Source organism: Aulostomus chinensis, chromosome 3, assembly GCF_037954235.1.
Source record: "Aulostomus chinensis isolate RoL2024-O1b breed Wild chromosome 3, RoL_Achi_v1.0, whole genome shotgun sequence".
Taxonomy (NCBI): domain Eukaryota; kingdom Metazoa; phylum Chordata; class Actinopteri; order Syngnathiformes; family Aulostomidae; genus Aulostomus; species Aulostomus chinensis.
This window is the reverse complement of record NC_141322.1, coordinates 980,448-1,000,309: the sequence shown is the minus strand read 5'-3', so window position 1 is coordinate 1,000,309 and position 19,862 is coordinate 980,448. Positions and strand designations below refer to the sequence as shown.

The 19,862-nt window shown below is 48.8% G+C and overlaps 1 long non-coding RNA gene across 1 annotated transcript; it reads left to right on the top strand.

The window, feature by feature from the left end:
* The first annotated feature begins 6,454 nt into the window (after positions 1 to 6,454).
* Positions 6,455 to 19,508, top strand: LOC147267340 (uncharacterized). The gene is made up of 3 exons (XR_015112234.1): positions 6,455 to 6,620; positions 14,631 to 17,053; positions 18,329 to 19,508. It is a non-coding gene; the product is annotated as an uncharacterized LOC147267340 (long non-coding RNA).
* Positions 19,509 to 19,862: the final 354 nt, after the last annotated feature.

Genomic DNA, 19,862 nt, shown 5'->3' with positions numbered 1-19,862 from the left:
GCCGGTCCACTTTTGTCCACTTGCCCGGATTCTGCTGACCTGGTCATTGACTCTTGGCCAAAGTGTCGGTTGTGTACGTAGAGTATGTGGTCATATTGTTTGCGCCTGGTGTTTTATTTTGAAGAATTGCCTGTTTCAGAATGCCATCGGTCTGTGGACTTCCTGTCTTGCTCTCTGTGCAGGCCGCAGTTTGACAGACCCTCTGCAAAAACAGACTTTTTTCAAGTAGATTGGGTTGGAAAAGGCATTACATCACCTCAGCCATGAACCTGAGCTGGAGTTCAGTCCCCTCAGTCACATTGGGACGGTAATGGACCAAAAACAAGAAGCCTGGACTGGTGGGATCTTTTTGTCAGAGGATGGAATGAGCTTTGTGTTCTTACCTGACGGAAGTACATGATTAGATGTAGGTCTCCCTCAGCAAATTGGCACAGTTTTCTTTATTGTCATGAGATGTTGATGCACGCAGCCTAGCACTCCTCTGTGAGGCTCCAGCTGAGACCAGCGTCATCACTGCCGTTAGCTGACAACTCCTGTGCCACGTCTTTCGAATTTGTCTTTGATAGGGTTTTTAAAAAAGGAGGAATGTGTTTCTATAAATGGGATTTTATTACTAATCCTCTGGATTGTGGCCTGGTTGTAATTTCCCTCCACGTCAAGGATGTCGATTTGCTGGTAAGATCCACATTAAGAAGCTCTGACTTGATTGCTTTACTATGAAGATCAGAATTCATCACTGCCTTTGACTTCTATCCAGATTGGAGAGAGTTTAAAGTCCTCTCACATCTTAATCGTCCGTCGCTTTGCGAGGGTGATCGGGGCGATCGGGTCGGCAGTGAAAGATGTGAAGGAAGAGCAATGGGACGCTGGGAAAGATAGTGGAGTGTTTGCAGGAAATCACAGAAGCAATCAATGCAAACACAGTTTCATTGAGGGAATGTACAAGGTTAGCGAGTGCTGCCGGAGACTGCTGATGTTACCTGTCAGCCTCATGATGCCGTCCCTCGGGGTTTGCCTCCTGACAGCAGAATGACAGCAGCCCAAAAAAAGTGTCAGCTTGATCAGCTGTCCACCACAGTTAGAGCAGAATGTTTGTGAAAGCAGTTTGTTCCATCTGTGACCTCGGACAGCGGCAGCACGTGAGCCGAGCTGTCAAGCAGTGTGCCGTCATCCGCTCCTACAAAAGAGTCTCTTCCTTCAGATGCACCAGGACAGCCTTTGGTGCGAGGCTGTCCAGCATGAATCCCGTTCACCCAGCAGCCCCGGCTTCTCAAGCCACCTTGACTCTGCAGCTGCGCCCCAAGCCTTGAATGGTTGATACAGGGTTCTACCTCTGTCTCGCCGGCACTGAGAGCCTTTTTCGTTAGTCGGTGCTTTAAGTTGGCTTCACTCATTGTGTTGGTACTTGAAGCTGATATTGGTGCTTCATGATGCAGGGAACTATGGCTGGAAATGGATGTCCGTCGGTAAGAATGGTCCCCAGTAACCAGACCGCTTCCATTGTTTTTATTTGCGTGGTGGGGTTTTTCTGCACCACTAACTCAACTTCTCTGTCCGCCATGCTCGCTGCTCGTCAGTGGCGTAACTCCTCCCACCCTTTGCCTGATTGGATCATAAATACGCGATCTCCACTAAACAGGATTGGATGATGTGGAAAAAGAGTGTATCACCCAAACTACTTCATACATGTCGTAACAGTACTCAGCATTTATACAATGATGACAAACGTATGAAATTTTAGTTTGAAAATACTAATTTTCACGTCTGGAAAGGTTTTGGAAATATAAATAAAGGTGGAAAGTTTGGGAAACGTCGTGGAAATGCAGAGTGAGAGAAGTCTCGTCTGGTTAATATTGATTTTGTTCAGCGCACACTTGTTGTCTCAGAACAAGAAACCTGTGCTTCAGTTCAGCTCAGGACACACTGGTTAACATACATCATGTAAACAGATGATTCCAGGTCGGGTCTGGAGAACCTGGAAACCTTTGAACCCTTGGCAGCGGGCTGGCCTTCCTCTTCATTTGCTCTTGAGAAGCACTTCTCTTCATCACCCCTAACAGCGAACCTAATCTCCAGCCTAGTTTGCATGATGAGCTGCAGCCTGCCAGTGGAATTACGACCAGTGTTTTACCAAAATTCCTCCTGCTGATCACAGGACGCCTGCACGGTGATGCGTCCTGATGAACGGTACGGGAACGCCGACACGTCCGACTCTGTACGTCTGTCCAGCTTCCACTGCTCCATTATGTTGTCATCATTTCTCTCGACAGTTGTCTTAGTTGACATTCCTAAGAACCGGTGTGTGTGTGTGTGTGTGTGTGTGTGTGTGTGTGTGTGTGTGTGTGTGTGTGAGGACTGGGCAGTGTTTCTCCTGCTGCAGCAGCACTTTGTGCTTCACACGTATCCCAGTGTCCATCACAGGCTGAATAAGAGAGAGAAGCAGAGCCCAAGGAGACACGCGTGGGGCAACCAGGCCTCTACATGTGTGTAGTTCTCAGGGAATGAAGCAGGACCGGGCTCCCGCTGACTGTTACCAGCACCCCACACACACACACACACACACACACACACATACGGATCCGGTCTGTCACACGCAGTACTTTCACTGCCCTCCAGTGGCCCTCTAATAATAGTACCACTCACACTCACACAGACACACACCCACACATACTTACACACACACTCATACACACCCACACATACTTACACACACACTCACACACACCCCCATTATACCACAGCCCTAATCAATCCCACCAGTGCTCACGAGCACCAATGGTCCTGGAGCTGAACTGACGGGATCCACCGAGGAGATCCAGTGACTGTGTACTGGCTGCGCTGCCACCATCATCTCACTGGATCTCCTCTGGCGTCCCCAAGGCACTTCATGAAATACTCCCAGTACAGTGATGGAAGTAAGCAGTTACTGCCCAGTAATTTCATCATGCAGTGTACAAATAAGCAGAACAAGCCTCCATTTATTACTTGAAACCTAATTTTTAAGACCCAGTTGAATGTGGGGAGAGATCTCAGCAAAGCAGAACCAGATGTGGTTGGGAAGGTTTTTTGTTGTTTTTCTGAGCGAGCCAAACCAGCAGGAATGTGTGTCTGTGCCGGAGCTGCTGGGGCGAGTCGGTGTGGCAGGGAGGGGTCAAAGGGTCAAAGTGTTCATTAATGGTCTGCATGAGTCAGGAGGTCAAACACACCACGCCAAGTGGATGAGCCAGGCCAGGTTCCAGAGCAATAGGGTGTGTGTGTGTGTGAGAGAGAGAGAGACAGCAGGGGGCGTTATTGGGCAGCCAGACTCAGAACTCAGAAGCTCTCTCTCTCTCTCTTTCTCTCTCTCTCTCTCTCTCTTCTGAACCACAGCCATCAGCTGAGATGGCGATCATCAACAACGCTGTTCTCTCTCTTCACGTCTTCATTTCACAGGAATTTTCACTTTTCCTGCTAAAGGAAAGGAGCAGCTTGGGTTCTCCCAGGACACGGAGCAGACTCCCTCCCAGAGGAGAGCTCTGCAGGGTCAGCCTCACCGTTGCCTCTGTGAATAGAAAAATCATTGACTGCATCTGTGTTTTCGTTCAATGGCTGTGGTCACAGACACACGTATGCACACGCATCCAAACCTAAAAGCCAACTTATAAATACAGCTGAGGCAGAACATTTTGCTCTCTTCACCAAAATGAGATTATCTGGTTAGAAGTTCAAATCGGCGACCCGGAGATTAAACGATCCAGTCAGCGCCGAAGCTCCAGCTGCCACACACGACAGCCAGCGATGGATCTCACCACGAGACGCCGCTGCCAGACTCTGCTTGCCCTGTTTCAGTCCTATTTGAAATTTAGTTAACCTTCTCATTACAGCCATGTTTTATGGCTCATTCTGGAGAATGTCAAAGCCCTCCCCGTCACTGATGTAAGGGTTACCAGGTGTTGACCCAGAATCCATTATCTCCTATTAGAAGCTGTGCGTGCGTGCGTGCGGGTGCACGACTTTGATGGTTTTTGTCAGCTCATTTCTCAGTCTGTCAAACTCTGACCTGACTCTCCCTCATGCTGGTGAATGTGGAGTGGTGCTGCAGCAGGTCTCTTATTTTTATAAAACAACTGTGGGAGGAAGTGATGCGGCACCTGAGATTCCTCTGTTGGGTTTCTAATCTCTGGTAGGAAGCTGCATGGAGGGCAGTGACGGTGTTGCAGAGGCTAACATTTGTAGCCATGGAAACTCGGCTGTTTTTCCAACTCGATTGAACATCAGAGGGCTGCTTTGAGGCAGATGGGCTACAAAGAGATGACAAGTATGAGTTGCACATGTCGCTTTTTGTCATCCGCCAGGCCAGTGAAATATTGTTGCCTCCATGTTTGTGTTGACGTCCATCAACACTCAGCGGCTGATTGGACGAACCATCAGTCATGTCGCGTCTATCAGATCAAAGAAGTGGCGTCTGGTGAACAGACCAACGTTGGAAGAGCACAGAAAAGCAGGTGAACGTCGTCATCGGTCCTCTCGACCAGCGCTCTTCCTTCTGTCTCAGTTCATTCCACAAACTCGATTCCAGGCCGGTCAAGAACTCCTTTGTCTGCGTCCCACCATCGCTGTCTAATTCACTGGTGCGGAACTGACTTCAGGGTCAAATCATGACAAAAAGCAGTTCTTTATTAGGGATCTCTTTTTAACACACAACAGGAATTATTTTACAGTTGTTAGCATTGGGCTTGTCCTTATTCTTGTTTCAGTTTTCCCTTATTTAGGGATTTGTTACATCTCAATTCCACTCATGGCGAGCTGAACGTGTCCTCACTCGTTAGCATTTCCTCACTTCTTACAGCAGGGGTGCACCTGCCCTCTGGAGTGGGAAATGTGTGAAATACGAGGCGCTGGATTTCTCAGCTCATCGACCGATCACAATCACACACACTCAGGAAGAAAGACGCAGTCTCTGCTCCTGGGATCTGATTCCATGTAACTCAACACAACAACATCTCTTTCCTTCACAAACAGGAAAATGTGTAGATTGGATTTCCAGAAAATTGTAAGTCTTGCAGTTTTATGAAGCATTGATGAAGCAGTTTGGCTTCAGAAAGCCGCCTCGCACCTCCTGCTCCAGCAGGATTGGGAGCCTTTTCTCCAGATATCTGATACCATGCGCTGGTTCTGTCTCCAATGACAAACCATCTCAGAGCCTCTCACGCGCTCTGATGGACTTCCCCCACCAAAGAATCTCTGTGCACCTGGTGTCTGTCAAGCAAAGCCAACACAAAAGACCAGTTGAGCCGTGTCCTCTAAGAGGCTCATGTGTTCAGATTTCCTTTCACTTTTCCTCCCCTTGAACTTCTGAAGGATGCGCCTCAGCCTGGGAGGGTCAGCACATGAAAACCAGGCCAAGCTCCCCGCTGTTCAGGCCAACACTCAGGGAGAACTTTGATTTTGCGTGCACTCGTTGGCGCAAGCCCCTGACAGGCTGCGGCAGCTCTGACATCTGAGCAGGAGCAGCAGACGAATGTCTTCTTTCAGTGAACTTGTGACGCGACGCCATGGTTCTTTCTCGTTCCGTCGATCTACCGAGCCGCGTTTGCAGGTGTCCACATGTAGACCCCCGTACTGTACATGTGTGCAGTTCACCAGAATATTCCCAGATCACATGTTCACCAGATGAGGTCATGTGACAACACTGGTCCCTTGACAAGGGTTCCACCAAATGCTCCTTCAAGTTGATTCATTGTTTTTGAAGAACAATACCAAGTACACATACGGGAGAATGAAACAGGTTTCTGAAATTCACAGCGAATCTTTTCTTTTTTGTGCTTAAATTCCTTGACTTGTGTAAAACAGGGTTGTGTCAAACAAAACCCATTTAGGGTGTTGGAGTACCAACAGCCTTCTCAAAGGAAACGTTGTCCATACGCTGCTGATTTCCTGTTTTCCCGAGAGGAAAGGAGGGGCTCTGTCCTTTGAGCGTGCATCTTTCACTAAACCTCGACGTGGTCGATTTGAAGTTGTTAGTTGAGGAGTGTTGAGCCATTTATTGTGGTAATCGTTGTCATCATTATCGTCCTCATTATCCCAGTCAGGACCGCGACCATCATCTCCACCTCCATCGCCGCCGTACGTCATCATACACCATTCGCATCAGCAGTGTCTGCCTCCACGTAGCTGTCAAAAACAACAGTAGAATCTCCTCAAAATGAAGAGCGTCCATGTGCATGGATGGCTCGCAATTAGGATTCAGCGGTGGTGGAAACCAGCGGTGTTGTCATCACCATTGCTGACTGGGAAGGTCTGCCTGCTGTCCAACCGTGCAGAACGCAATTTAATTCAAGGAAACAACAAATATGTGGCCGGGCGCCAGGGAGGCGTCCTTATCAGCCAGCTGGCAGCTCGTCAGCTAACCTGGCCAAGATAAGACCAGAGCATGTTTGGAGACACCAGCTGGATGCTCCCTTTGAAAGAAAAACATTATCTCCTCACATGACATCTCTCCATTGTGTTCCACCGTATCACTTGTATGGTTTTTACAGCCGCCCTGCAGCAAGATGATGGGGTTTAAACTCTGCTCGTGATTCCTGTGACGGCTGTTCAGACATGTTGCCGTTTTCCGAGTCCGTGCTGGATGTGTGCAGGTAGAGATTCCAGCATTCCTCGCAATCCTCCTTCTTCCCTCCTCCACTTTTATGCATTCCGCCTTCCTGCTCTGTGCTTCTCAGCTTCGACTCCATCGGAGAGATGGATGTTGTGTAATTGCTTTAATCCTTCCGCTTTCACAGCGCTTTAATTTGTTCATGCTGTTACCTAATCTTTATTGAGCCATAATATGTTTTCTGTGTATGATTACATTTCCTCTTCCAGCAGTTTGCCAATTATGGGGGCTGGTGCTCTCGCGCTGATTTGTGCACTAGTTGTTGTTCCTTTGACACAAACAAGCTGAAGGCCAGACCTGTGCAGAGGAACCGCGTCGCCTGGGCTGCGCGGTTCATCCAGATGTTCTTTTCTTTCTGTCGCTCCTCAGCTGCTCGGCCACACTGACACGACTTTAATTGACGTTCAATTATTTGGTGCCTGCTTGTCTAAGACTCCACGTTTGCCTGATTTTTCACTTAGGGACAAATTCCCATTCAACAGTAGCAGATGGAATATTAGCTATGTAATTTAGTGGTTTGTGGACTTCTGGGTTGTGCCATGTGATGTCTGAGATGGCGAGCAGAAGGCTTTCAGGTCAGGCGGTTGTTTTGAGGTCTTTCAGTAGGGGAGAGAGAGAGATAAGCTACATGTTCTCCTCTCACCCGCCTCCATCTGGTAGGAGGCTGACGGATGAGTAGACCTTGCCTGGATGGTGTCATGCCTGAGCTGTTGGAGTCTGAATGATATACTTCTAAATACTTCTAAATACTTCTGTATTACTTCTGTATTACTGTTTGTAGAGCTGGCGCTCGGTGAGCCGAATCATGAGTCAGGACACCGACGGTGATTCTTGAAGTCAAGTATTCTCCTCCAGAAAAGTTTAGAGGAATATTGCTGCTGTTGTTGTACCACTTTGTGTACTTTGGGAGGATCTTTTAAACAAGAATGAAGGTGTTAAACCTTTTATTTGTGATTGTTCAATCTAGACTATTCCAACAAACTGCTGATCTCAAATTAAACTGCAGTGGTCGTGGACTGTAAGCGCTGACTGGTACGTAGCTGCTGCTTGTGAGTGACGAGGCATGCTAAGTTAGCTTAGCTGTCCCCGCTCGCCGTTCCTCACATTTCTAACAACGTCTTATATTTAACCACTCTAGACATTCAAGCTAGCGAAAAAACCTCAGCATGGTTTGCCACGTAAGGCTGTTCTCGGTCAGACCATGAGTGACGACCGCCCGGATGCTGATAGCCAGGAAGCAGGCTCTACTAGCAAGGTTAGCAGCCAGATATGCTAACTGAGATCAGCGCCGCCACCCCCCCCCCCCCCATGGCAGCAAATCATCGCTCATGTTGTGCCACCTTCGATGTCTGTAGTGGTTCAACAAGAGATAAATGAACTTCTAAAGGTATCAGAACCGAATAACTTCCCACTGTCAGAGACTGCTAGCATTAGCTTGCCTCATTGCCAAGGAGGCAGCCTGTTTTTCAGAGTTTGCTGTGATTTTGATAATCAGAAACATGATTGTGGGAGAATCCAAACCTCTCAGCTGTTTTTTGTTTCTTGAAGGGTTGTACTGAACCGATGAATTCTGAGTTGATAGCTGAACGGCCCTCTAGTTTCACTTCCACCCTTCGTCGGTGCCTCTGCTGCAGCGTCCTGAGGAAGTGGCGGGTGGCGAGGGTGAGGTGGATGCCCTGTTAGACTCATTATCATCAGAGGCCCATTTTCCCCAGCCACACTGGCTTCTGCACCGCTAATCTACTCCATCTGATTCTGTGACTCCTCATTTCCCTGCTTATCCAGCGAGGAAAGTCCCTGCTCTGCTATCTGCAGGGTCTAATTTAGCTGTCTTGACTCTGTCCAATCTCCGCTCACATGCTCAGGGGAGCTGGATGGAGTCAGATGTTGGATCTGACGTGATCATGTACGAGCTGGTATGAAGCAACGGCAGCAAATCTTCTTTGATTAAGCTTCTCCTGTTAAAAATCCCTACAAAGGGCTCCCTGGTAATTCGCCTGCCCAGCCTGTTCAAGAATGCTGCGTGTTTTTCAGCTCTTTAATTCATCACCCTAATACATCTTATTATGTTACAAAACACTGGAGCTGCCTCGCCGTCCTCTTCCCAGGGCCCTTTGAGCCAGAGGTCAAGAAGTCATCAGGGACTCTGGCCAGGTGGTGTCTGAGGATCGCAGCCATTCTTTGGAGATTTATGTCATGGGACAAGTGAGCTGGACAGACTGAATCAATGCTGACACAGCCCCCAAAGTCAAGGAGGTTGGACACCGGGCGTTTTGTCTGCTGCCTCCCGCTCGTCCAGGAGGGACCAGCAGGACCTGCAGTGAACCACGTCAGGTCAGAATAACCAAGAGAGACATTTTTGGGCCATGGCGAGTATCAGTCTCTCAGATCAGTTCAACCATTGTTGTGTTAGACTCCCGCCGGGAAGCAGAACTGTGGCACAACACAACACAACACAGACGATGACTTTTCCACACGACCACAGAGTAAGCCAGCGGCCGCCTGCATTAGCGTTCCACCGGCGTGATGGCTGACAGTCAGACTACCCGGCGCTTGACTCGACAACCTGACAACCAACGAGACAACGAAGCAAAGCTGAACTAAGTGGAGGATTCAGGAGCCGGTGGTCGACATTGTTTCCTCTCATTATTCCTTCTTTTTCCACCTATGAAGCAAGTGGAGAAAAAACAGTTGAGCGGGATGGAAGGTTTTTGCGTCTTTAGTGAGGAGCTCATGTTCTCTGTGGTGTACACCAAACCAACGAGGCTCATTTTTTGCAAAACTGATTGCCTGGTTCAAGAAGGAGTCCATTAGACGAGTCACAGCGCCACCGACTGACTCGCTCTGGGTTTTTTGCCCATTGATGTTCTCCGCCTAGTGGACCAGATCTTCTCAGATGTGGTCAGAACCTCCTTTAGAACCTGGTGACGGGTCACTGTGTAGAATGAATGGTTACCGTGGCGAGGAGGCGGCCATGTTTAATATCTGAGCACAGAACAGGAAGCTGTGGTAACTGGTGGGGTTCCCTCATCGACGTGTTGTGGTGTAGGCTATTCATCGACGACCACTCGTCCTAGCATCAGCTAGGCTACATGCTGTATACTGACATGTCCTTCACCAGGACTGAATGTGATACTTCAGGGTGAGAGACATATGGTCATGCGTGTGAAGTGGCTGAGATGCGTGTGTCACATGACTAAAGTGTGAGACTTGAGGACAGAATTATGCTAAATGCCGACAGGCGCACACATCAGCGGCTTGATGAACCCACGTGTTGTAATGGATGGGATTTGTGTGTCATGTTTCTTGTATTTTCTAGGCGGTCTTGAAAACGTTTCACGCCTGTTATTGTGGTCATGTTTTTCTCCAGGGAGTCGTATCAAATATGGAAATTCTAGATCCAGAAATTCTCATCGTTACTGACTGACAAACTCCTGTCCAGTCTCAGGATTCTAGATCTTGGTAAGAGGAGGAGAAATGGAGAAATCTTAGGTGGTCAAAGAGTCAGTTACCATGGATACCAAGGGTTGACCAAGGATTCTTCCTCATATCTAAATCTATCTGTTCCCCTTACCAGCCCCCCCCCCCCCCCCACATACACACACATCCCTCTCACTTGGATGAACGTTGGAACTGAAGTTTGAGGTTGATAAAGACGGCGAGCCTGGCGCTGTGGAGATGGCCAGCAGTCTGATGTGGCCACTGGAGGCGTGCGAGTGCTCCGAGGGCTCAGATTCAAAGCGCTGGTAACACCGAGGAGATCAAACACAGCACCTCGCACCGGCGGCGCTGCCTGGACAGCATCCACACTCGGCGCTGAGCAGGAGGCCGCCTGCTGTCAGAGAGATCACCTGACGGTTCCTCATCAGAACAGCTCGTGGAGGATCTGAGAAAGGGTTTCTTTGACTACAACACAACGAGCCAAGTTCCTCCTTCTAGGAATGAAACGGACAGACAGTGTTGGACAGCAGCAACAGAGACACGGCAATGTTCACGTAACCGATAAAACAGGTGATTTGCAGTTTAAAATTGCTCTGGAGACTTTGATGTAATTATGTGTATTTCATTTGTATCATCTGGCTCCAGGCCCTCCAATTTTCCAAGAAAATTGAATTTAATGATGAGTGACATGACTTCACTCCCCAGAATAAAGAGAAGATTCAGATTTACAGATTTATGTGAGTGATCAAAGGCAGCACTTCTGAAAAATCGTTCCCATAAAGAATGACATCATGCGGTGTTCGCAACAGCGGCTCTATTTTAGCTCTGTCCAAGCACCAAATGAGCCCGCTGGAGCTGGGCAGCAGGACCAGGCATGAGGGCGCATCTGGAAGAGATCCCTCCTTCAGGGTGTCGATGGGCTTCTTAAATCAGGACGCTGATCAAAAGCACCATCGCCGCGCGTCTATATTTAACTTCCATGGCTCCCTGGGGAGTCGGCTGATTTACTTGATGCTCCGGTCGTTTTTACAGCTGAATTTTTTAACAGTGCTGAGTGAGACAAAGTGATCCTGTCACTCAATTGACAGGCGCGTGAACGCTGATCGATGGGCTGCATGATCGGACGCTGCGATACTGACTTGATATCAACTTATTTTCAGATACGTGAGATCATCCTGGTCAGCCTCGCGTATCCAACGCCACTCTGTCCCTACATCTGTTTCCCATCTTCATCGCTTCCTCTCATCTGACCAGAGACTCTTTATGATGTAAGCTACGTGTGTGTGTGTGTGTGTGTGTGTGGGGGGGGGGTGTATCATTGCCTGCAGCTGAAATCAGTGTTGAGGAGGCCTTGTAGTACAGACACTTGATGATGGAGACGACCTGAATCTCTTGTGCCAGGAGTTTCACCTGAACAACATTGCCAGGTGAGGAAATATCAGGACGTGATGAGGAATTAAAGAATCATGAACATTTTGACTCTCGTTAGCATTCAAGATCTCTGTGCCAAGTAAAGTTAACCACCAGTCTCCATGAGCTTCAAGCTAAATATAAGAGGCTGGCTCTTTCACCAAAAAGAAAGGGTGGAGGTAGAACTACTCTTTGAATGGGAAATGGACTCAGTTTTTAGAGCGCTTTTCTACCTTAGCAGCACTCCAAGCTCTTTACAGTGTGGTCTCATTCACTCACTCACTGATGGTGGAGCTGCCATGCAAGGCACCAACCTGCTCATCAGGAGCAATCATGGGTTCAGTATCTTGCTCAAGGACACTTGGACATGGTCACCAGGGTCCAGGATCGAACCAGCGACCCTTTGGTTGCTGGACGGCCACTCTACCCCTGAGCCACGCCGCCATTTGAGCTGGAAGCACCTGTTTGTTAGTACTTTGAATCCACTTTAGAGTGAAGACTGGGTTAGGGTTGTGAAATGGTGCGGTGTTAAACCAGGATTTTGTGTTCCCACAGTGGAAAAGGACCCGAACTGATTTCCACTGACTGTGTCTCAGCAGTGGTGGCGTGTAAGGTGTTGGAAGGAGGAGGCGCCATCGTGCGGTGCAGTCACCTGATGTAATAAATGCCAGGTTGCCCTGATGTTTCCAGAATGATGCCAGAAACCATCAAGTACTTCATGTGTCTCCAACGTCCCCGACAGTCAGAAGAAACTGCAGGCATGTTTGGCCTCCGCCCACCGGAGGGTCGCCACACAATCTCAAAATCAGGGACACACAAGCTGCAAACTCTTCTGCGTGAAATCTCCTCTCCAAACATTTTATGAAAAGTGTGGCAGCAACTTTGAACATGATTCCTCATTCACATCGGCGACACCTCCCCGCAGTACAAGTGTCTCATCAGACAGGTCAGGACCTGACTGATGGCTCCTTGTTTTCCAGATTTCTCCCACAAGATTAGCAGCTTCTCGGCTGCAGGAGCAGACGTGTCTCAAATGTCCCGCATTCATTCGTGTGTGGACAGCCAGCAGATAAGCCAGTTGCCTCTCTGGCCCAGGCAGCAAGCCAGCCTGGATGAGTTATGGACACAACAATAGGAAGGGACTTGCTTCTCCAGCGTGACATGTTGTCATGCAGCTGCATGCTTCATTGTTGACGTTGACTTGAGGGTGACTTGACCCTGGGAGAGAGTTAACATCAGAATAGGAAATTAGTTTTTCACATGAAAACATGTACGTGGCAATCAAGGAGGTAAATACGCATCTTCTTCCATTCCTTTGATCAGGGATGATGAAGGACCAGCAGGTTACTGCGTCACTGACAACACAACTGGGACGGGAATAAATGGTAGCAAGACTAAATTCCTCTTTTACGAGCATGAACGGAGCTCGACATTCCCTGGAGGAGCTGTAAGGGCATCCAAATATCCACCTCAGTTTGAACGGACTCCCTGCATCACCACAGCATCCTGACTCTGGCACCCTAGGATGCAGGAAGAACCGGCCGCACTGAATCATCTTGTAGTGGAGGGCCACCGTAGCCACCAGCAAATCAGCTAAATTGTCAGTCAACGTCCGTTTCCATCTCCAGGTCACCGTCCGGTACACTCATGTCCAGCACCAATGATCAGTCACCTACCGGCACTTTGATCAGTAGAAGTAGAGCTCTTCCAGGTCAGGTGCTGGTGAGGGTGAGCAGGTAGAACCAACTCACTCTCTCTCTCTGCTCTTCTTCTGGGTCACACTGAACTGGAAGCGTTGGAGTTTGTGCGTCAGCAGCACACCTCAAAGAGAAAGTGGTGATCTGTGTGGCGTGGAGGCTGCAGCGCTGGCAACTGGAGGACTGTGAGGAGAATCATCGGGACCCCCTCCATTCCAGACATTGCGCCCCCACGCTGCCTGTCCCATGCCAGGAACATCACCAGACTCACCCCCCCTGCTGCCCCCTGGGAAGAAGTTCCATCGCATTCGTGCAGGACCACCAGGTTCTGCAACAGTGTTGTCCCTCAGGCCATCAGGCTGCTGAACTCGGAGCCCTAAGGAGGCTTTCTGCACCTTATTTTATCATTTCCTTTTATTTGCTTGCACCTCATGTCACTCATGTCACATTGCACTTTGCATAAGGTGGACTGTTTATATTTCTGCTGTGTACATCACCTCACTTCATTGTCTCAGGTCTAAATACAGCCTTTGGCCTCACTCTCACTTTATTGCTAATTTTAACAGCAGCAAGTCTTTTCAGTTTGTGCATTGGTTTGATTTCCTTGCCATTCTTTACTGCTGCATCATAATGGGATGATAAAGTTGGAATTGTGCCGATTGTCCCCTGATGTTCGCGCTGGCAACAGGCTCAGATGTGTCTGTGCCTCACCTGTCGTCAAACAAAGAAAAAATGTAAATTGAAAAAAATAAATGTCATTATTGTGTTTATCCTTTGATTTGTACTATAAAGTTATTTTGCTTTTAACTAAACCAGTTCTAAGTTATTGTTTATTCAAAATCACTGATTTGTCATATTCATCGTTCAAGTACTGAGGAGAGCCGTGCGGTGAGGCAGCAGGCAGCTGAGCCTCCCCAGGGACTGCGCCATGACTCGGCTAATTGTGCTGCTGGCTACGCAGGGACCGTCTTGCTGTCTCTTTCTATGGCGCCATTAAAATGTTCAAGTACTTTTGCTATATGAACTACATTTCTGTAGTTTAGCTGGTGAATAGAATGTACGGTATTTCTGTCGAAAACTGGATGAGTGTGCGAAAAGGTGCCGGGTGAGGCACGCAGTTCTCCTGCCTCACGGAGGAGGCGCTAGTGAGCCCAGGGATTCTGCTTGCGCCTCCTCCGCTCCGCTGCAGCAGAAGAGACAGCGCGCTCCAATTTACTGTCAGGAAAGTCAAGTGCAGTCATTCAGCTGTTTTCTCCTCCTGAGAGGCCGTAATGTCACAATGGAGGGTTACATTTCTGAGCTAAAACAATTCTCTAAACTGGATTTTCAGTGGAAGCAGGAGGTTCACGCTGAAGTAGCCAAAGCTCTGAAGAAGCTGTGGCAGACAGGAGCCAAAACATGTTTGTTTTTATTATTAAATGCAGTTTTTTTCCATATGTTTTCAGATCTGATAGCGATGAAGTCAGCGCCTCAGCAGCCATGAACCTCAGCGCAGCCACGTGAGGTCAACTTGGAGACTGGCTTTGCAGAGAAGAATTCTCTGTTGAAACACAGTCAACAAACCCTGCAGCGCCAGAGGTCAAAACTTGAGGGAAGAAACCCACCAGGGGAAGCCTCAGATGTGACTTTGATACACTGTAGGAGCACAGCGAGAGCAGAAGAATCCTCTCCCCGCAGCAGAGATCCCATTTCCACACAATCTGGGCCCGTTAGCGGGGGTCCCGCTGCTTCCTCCAGCTCATCCGTCAGTCCTGTTTACATTCCTCTGTGTAAACTCTCGACTTGCTCGCTCTCGTATTGCCCCACTCCTCGTGACGATGGCAGCGAGCCTCATCCCCCACCGGCTCCGTGTTTATGTCTTCCACAGTTGTTCCAGATGTTGGGAAGGATTGAGCCAGTGTTGTGAGACAAGGCTCGCAGCTCACTTATGTGGGGAACTTCCATCAATGACACAGATCATTACAGTTTCGGATTGCTGGGGTGTCGACATCTGGCGTTTAATTACGTAATGATGATGGATAAGGAGAGGTCCCGCTGGTCCCCCCTGCCGTCTCTGCGTTCAGCCCTCATGGTGTTCATCTCTGACACAAGCTGAATGTGACACTTGCGGTGATGGTTGAAAGGGATTCCTGCTCATTTGGACCACATCAGAGGACGCAGGACGTGATCGAAAGTCGATGCTGTCCTCTGTTTAATGCAGCTAAGAACAAACACGCTAACCAATGCTGCCAAAGATCTTCACCCGAGAAACCCAACATGGCTCAAATCTACAAAAGAGCGCGACGATAACGAATGAAAGCAGGACAGGCACTCAGCAGGGGCGTTGGCACGACTGCTTCAGCTGCACTGCATGCTATTGTGGTGTCCCTGCACTGGTGCACACCACTGCTGCTCCCAGGAGCGACAGAGCTTCGCTCTTCTCCTTAGAACGATACAGTCTTCCTCTTCACGGAGTTCTGGCCTCAGAATTGATCGGAACTCCTTCTGTGTGTTTTTGACGCCTGAAACACACCTTTACCAAGTCAATTTAACGTCTCACTCTGGGCTGTTTTGGTTTGTCATTGACTGACTGGATTCAAATGATTTTTTTTTCACCTAAAAATACAATTTTATAGGCCAACCCTCTAAAGTTGCGTTTAAAAAATTAGACTTATTCTAAAACACAGACAGCACGAAGGAATCTGCAGTGTCCCAGACCTTGCAGCCGCACCAGCTGAGCTGATGAACATGCTGGTTTTTCTCCGTGTCCTGGTCAAGTTCTGGATGTTATTCTCAGAACCCGCCTCTTCTCTGCTCTCCTGCACGCTGCAGGCAGGTGTGACGCTCGGAGGCTGGTTAGCATGGCGGTCACACAACTGAAAATCCTTGAGCTGATGCGCCACACTGTCATTACTACCTAGATTGATAACGTCCTCTGTGATTGGCGAATCCATCGATCGTTCAGCCGTAGTGTGGCGTTTCTGCAATTTATCCATATTTGAGCAAGCCATACTTTCAGTAAGAGGTGACTTCACTTCCTGCCGCTCGGGACACGGAGTCTCTGGGTGGCCTTGATATTCTGCATGTGATATTCTGAAAGCCATCCGCCTGGAGGGATTTTCAAGCCCTGAGATTTCTGCAGACTTTGGTGCGACCTGTGGGAGCGGGAAGGAACCACAGCCACTTCAAAGTCCCTTCACCTCCACTTGCTTCCCCCCTAGACACCCTAAGACTGTTGGCCACAGGGACAACCCCCCTCCAGACGCGGATGCCACCAGCTCACCAGGAGAGTCAGCTGATGGGGACAGTCCACTGACACTGGCTCCATCTTTCACTCTGCTTTCTCACAGTTCCCATTTTGAAAACCCTCAAGTGTGCATGTCATTAAAGGATCGTCAGCTGTGGGAGGGTTGGAGGAATTTAAGATGTTTTTTTATTTCATAAAGAGCAACCCTGCCACTGTTACAATGCAGAACAGAAAACCACAGACAGTTTAAGTTGACAGCAGCCACAAGTACTTTCTCTCTGTCACCCGCCATGTTTTGCCTCTCCATGTAGTATTTGGTTAATGATAGTAACTGTCAGTCACCAGCTGTGAGCGGAAAAAGTAGCAGTCTGTCCTGATCAGGACGTGGCAGGAATTGTTGTGTAGCTTTTGACATTTGGCTTTGAGAGAGAAAACAGGGCCTTGAAAGTGTCAAGTACCAGAAGAGGAGGAGAGAACAAGACAATGTGGCCGATCCTCGTGTGTCTGGCTCCAGACGCACGTCTGTTTAAGCCTCCCATCAGGGGATCAGACCACCATGGCGGCGACACACTCGAGCCCTGATATGGTTGATGTCAGCCAGACCCTCCCCTGTTTGACTGAGAGTTGATGCTGCACTTTAATGTGAGACCCTTTTCATACTTTAGAAACGTAGTCCTCAAGCGTCGTATGAACCCAGCATCATCACATTTATGAGCACTTTGGCTCTGATTAACCCTGCAGCCACCAAGCGGAGCAGTCCAGGCTGAAATATGACCTGTGTTCAGCTTTCAGTCCAGCCTCCAACTTTCTTCAGACAAATCGCATTTCCAAGCGTGACAACTTTGATGGTCGATTATATTTAATAAACAGTTATGGCGCACAAGTAAATCAATTTCAGGAGGGCTTAATCCTCCTTCTCAAGCAGACTGTGAAGCCACAAGTCTTGAGAAATGTTTGAAAGTGAACAGTAATGGAACACATGTGTCACGCAGCAGTGGTCCTGGGAGCCGAGCACGCCGCCGCTCCGCTCGCGAGCGCCTGACACGATGCGAACTCCGGCATGTTCTTGTGAGGGTTTTCTATCAGGACCCTTTTAATTAGGCTATCGGCGTGACACAAGGCAGGGCCGATGTTTCAGCTGCACAGACCGACTGCACACATGCGGTCGGGCCAGTTTACAAACTTTGGGGCCGGAGGTTTGCTGCTTCCACTGGTTTGGTTAACCCTGTGGCAAAGGAAGCTTTTAAAGTGATACTTCACTCCAACAGGTTTTTGGCTTTCAAGCACTCACTGATAGGTGTCACAAGCCTTCCAGACATTGTTTCCCTCCTGCTTTACTTCTTGGTGGTGGTGAAGCTGTTGTTAGCCGCTAGCTTTATGTTGAATACGCGTGGCCGGCTCTTTCTGCATTCTGGAGTCACAAACAAGTGATGAAGGAGAGGAAAATGTCTTTGAGAGCTCAAGACTCATAATTGTGAGAACTTGAAAGGGAAAAAAACCCTTTGGGGTCAAGTATCACTTCAAACCTGAAGCACATCGGCTCGGTCCATGACCGCGGAGGTGGCGCTTGCAGCTGCGCTGACAACAACGGGGAGACGGATCACCAGAGCAGGTCTGTCTTCATTGTGTTTTCAGACAACGCTGTCCTGCAGACTTCTAAAAACCACAGCATCTCCATGGAAATGCCTCCATTGGTGCTGTGGGGCACCAGTGTCACGAGTTAAAAACCCCTGACCGAACGCATCATTCACATGCGTGTTCCAGGCCTTAAATACAAGCGTGTCACGTCTGGTAATGCGACTTTTACAAATCACATGTTGGATGCTGATGATGTCATGCAGTGTGCAGGTACAGCCGCCCCCTCGCTGGTTCCAACGGTTAACCCTCTTCGGTGTCTCTCATTCATTAACTCTGTAGACAGACGAGTCAAAGAGCCTTGAGGAAACGGACCGTCACTGTTGTGTGTCGTTGGTCGTCCATCACCAAGCAACGCTGGACAGAGGAGGCAGTGTTTAGTTGTTGCTGGGGCCGCTCCAGAAGCATAATGATGAGGCTTTGACCACGGGACGCTTCTTGCAAGTCCTCTGCGGTCTACTCCTGACGTGGTTTCAGCAGGGACACTGAATCACGCCGCCGCCACGCTAATTGCAGAGCAGCGTCCATGTTAAAGGACAGCGTGTCTTACAGGAAGGACATCCTCTTGAGTTTTTCCCCTCTTCTATCTCTCTCTCTCTTGCCCTAAGAATTTATCTGAGTTCTGCTTCCAAATAATTGTCCTGTGAATTATGGGTAATTCATATCAAATGGATTGCTCGGAACTGAAAATTGCACAGCTCTGATGCATGACCCTCCTTTGTAATTTGCATGTGTTCTCCCTGGATATGTTCTGTATCACCTGTGTATCATGAATGGCTCTCACGTGTCCCTAAATAAGAGGAAATACTCTTTTCTACAGTAAGAAAATCCATTCTTTTAAGAGAAATCACGAGATCCCAGCATGGATGGCGTGCTGCAAACGTAACAGGAGAACAATGTCTTAGCTTCACAGACTTCTCGGTGGCTTGTGAACACATCATTCCTGGACAGACTCCAGTGAGTCTTCGGTCCTGCTCTGACGCGGTGCTGTCAGGACTCTTCAACTCTGGGTGCAACTTTCACACAGAGATTATGAAAAGCCTGGGAGGGCACCCCCAGCAACTGAGCCACCGGCATCAGCAGATGTTTTATGATGAATTAAAAACTGGAGATTCCACACCATAGCCAAGGCTAAGCTACGTAGGCTAGTACTAGGTGCAACTGATATGACGGGAGACAACCATGAGTCAGGCTAATGTCACGTGGTCTTCTGCTTCCTCCACCAGCAGCCTGTTGGAGGGAGCCACAGGTCAACTTTGACTCAGGCCTCGGTATAAAAACATCTCTCTTTCTTCTCTTGACTTTTGCTGTGTTAGTACGCGAGCTTTTTAAAGTTCCATACTTCAACACTTTGAGCCTGGTTATATCTGTGGTGTTTATGTGCATCTATAAAAAACTTCTGCAATATGTTTACTTGTTTTTTCCCTGTGTTTCTGAGCTTCTATTTCTATCTGAGCTACACACAGTCAGATGTTGCTGCCAGCCGGAAGCAGGACGCTGAAATTAACACCCCCAAACATCAAAAGTGGGCAGACGATCTGCCACACTGGCGGGTACATGTTTCTACCAAAATAGTCATGCAATAAAACACCATCTTAGTCTCCACTGCCTTTGGCATGTCCTCAATCACATTCTGCCTCTGACTGGTTTTCTGAAAGGCGGCCCAGTGGAGCAGTGGTCCTCCCTGTGGCCCCCCAGCAAGAAGGTTGTGGGTGGAGCAGTGGTCCTCACTGTGGCCCCCCAGCAAGAAGGTTGTGGGTGGAGCAGTGGTCCTCCCTGTGGCCCCCAGCAAGAAGGTTGTGGGTGGAGCCCCGGC